Raw genomic sequence first — 2,896 nt, forward strand, 5'->3', positions numbered from 1 at the left:
CTAATTTTTCAGCTACATGCTAGCCGTTCTGGCTAATATATATATATATAATATTTATTTTATTTGTCTATATATATAACAGTATAGCAAAACAGATATTTCTGACCTCATTTTACATGATTGGGGATCCGAATAGAAAATTTAAAAACAAGATTATTCCATGTATGACAAGTTTAATATCATGTTTGGGTGCAATCTTACCTACAACCAGGTCCCTCTCTAAATGAGGCCAAGCTTATTCTGCACCAACAGTCCACCTAACACTCAGAGGTGAATTTCAGAACTACTGCTGCTCTACAGAAACCATTTCTTGACCGCTTCTTCCCTTTCGGGGTCGCGGGGGTGCCGGAGCCTAACCCGGCTACTGATGGGCGAAGGCAGGGTACACCCTGGACAGGTCGCCAGTCTGTCGCAGGGCCTCAATCACACACACATTCACTCTCACATGCACACCTAGGGGCAATTTAGAGTCACCAATCAACCTATGAAGCAGGCTGCTTGCGCATGCAGGGCTGTCAAGTGTTTGTCTGAGTGCAAGTTGAAGTTTTTTTTTCTCTAAACTTCTGCTAGGCCAATCTCTTCTCTGAGCCCTGATGAACATCCTTGGGCTAACGAGCGCCTCATCGATTCGTTCAGGACACGGAGAGATAAGAGAACAAACAGGCTGGGGGGAGGGTAAAAGAGTGGGGCTACAAGAACCAGAAATGAAGTCTTTGCCATCGCCGTGTCGCTTGTTCCACCTGTGAGTCGTCTCCAAAGGAGATCTGGATGAAACACCTTATTATGTGATAAATGTCAGGGTTAGATTATTACCAGGCTGCTCTCTTGTTTGGGTGAACAATGATTCAGCCGACTGGAAGAGCTCCTGGTGACACGGCGGTGTGGCGTTCATGTCCCATTACCACCGTTCCTGTAAGGAGCGATGGTGCTGCTGACGAGCTCCTAATGGTATCATCCCTCCTTTCGTACTCGGGAAAAATGTCTCGCTAACTGTGTGCGAAAACAGTATCTGACAAGGTGACAAAGTTATTTCAGCTGTGAACATTTTGCCACATGATCGCACAAATCAAGACACAACAGAAGAGAACTGAAAGCTCACGTTCCAGCTTTCACAGTTGTCATAGTTTGTACTTTCTGTTTTTTGAGTCGCATACTCTTACTTTAGCCTCTAAAGAATCTGGATTTGCATTCATTGTAACCGATATTGTGCAGCACAAGATAATATGTGCTTTTAACTCATAGTTTTGCTTTGTATACCAAATCTGCTTGTTCTGGAGGTAGTGTTGAGCAAACAAGACGTCTTCAAGTGAACAAGGATGTAAAAACCTACATAATTTATCTTCTCTGTGCACCTCATCCATAAATATATACATTTAATCTAAATTAAATAAAGTATATTTAAATAATTCTGACTTTAAAAAATTGATGTTTTATTTTCTGTCATCTATTTAATTTTTAACTTTTCCCTTCTTTGTCCTCAGCAGTCTTACACTGGTGGGTTTTGTTATTTTAGTTTGGGGTTAGACTTTGTGGTCTTACACTGCTGGGTTTTGTTATTTTAGTTTGGGGTTAGACCTTGGTAGTCTTAGTTTGCAGGCTTTGTTTATTCGTTTTCTTTAGGTTCAGCAGAGAGTTGCTTACTCCAATGGTTTCTGTTTGCAAAAGTAATTTATATTTCATAAATAATTTGTTCTTTAGTGTTCCAAAGGTAATATATGATTATTTATATAAATATAGTTAACTCTTAAAGACTAAAAAAATCATGGTATGGGACCTTTAAGCTTTTTCTCTTTTATAACAGAAGTTCAAACTGGGGTCTAATTTTCCCAGTACAAAGTGATTCAAGGCCCTTTCAAATATTAACATGTATTTTAGTTCATTGAAACACTCATTAATATTAAAAAGGTTTTAGTGATAAGTTTGATCCAGCTGGATTTCAGGTCTGCACACAGGTGGGGGTGTGTCTGTCGGCTCTGTTGCTCTTGCAGAACTTTCGCGATTCTTTGGCAATGGTTGTTCTTGTAGTAAACTCATGGTGGACTCCATACCAAAGTAAAATATTTGATTGGTTTCATCCTTGTGGGATTTCTATTAGCGGAAAGCTCCGCCCTCACCCCGGGCGGGCGAGACTTTCGCAGAGAAACGCAGAGTTTCCGTGATTTTTTGACAACGCCGGTCGTTGTAGTAAACTCGTGTCAGACCCCATAAATAAAATAATAATAAGTAAAATATTTTATTGGTTTCCTTCATGTGGGATTTCTAGTAGCGGATAGCTCCGATCGCTCCGCCCCTCCACCGCGGGCGCTCTGCTCTGCCTTGCAGCCATTAGATCAAATTTCATCTTCCCCCTTTTTATTAAATTAAAAGATTGATTTTGTCCAAAAACTACAAATAAGAAGCATATTATCCCTTAATTACAGAACATAAAAAAGCTAAAGTTCATTTTCGACAGAGTTTCGGACTCGCTTCACAGAGAGAACATTAGTACGTCTTGGCATCAATCGAATCTCTTTGCGTTTGCCCGGGAAACTGCAGCAGCGCGAGACGTGGTCCGTCAGCAATTAATGGCGCTCGTGACCCCCCACTACCACCCCGACGCCGCTGCCCCAACGTGTCCCCCTCCCCCCGCTACAGCAGCTCGATCGTCACGAAACTAAAGCGTCCAACTTATTAACAGCAGTATTAAAAAGAACTTATGAAAAATGTTAAAAAAAAAAAACTTCCACCAAGTGGTAGGAAGCTGCATTGAGAACAGATTTTTTTGCAACCCACTAGGGGGCGCTCACAGACCGAGATTGGGCCCCATGGTTAAGAATCACTGTTTTATAAAGTGAAATTAAAGTTCATGAACTATTCATTTAAAATTGTCATTTCTGTGAATACACCATATACGGCG

The sequence above is a fragment of the Oryzias melastigma genome, linkage group LG2 (assembly GCF_002922805.2).
Source record: "Oryzias melastigma strain HK-1 linkage group LG2, ASM292280v2, whole genome shotgun sequence".
In the NCBI taxonomy this organism is placed as follows: domain Eukaryota; kingdom Metazoa; phylum Chordata; class Actinopteri; order Beloniformes; family Adrianichthyidae; genus Oryzias; species Oryzias melastigma.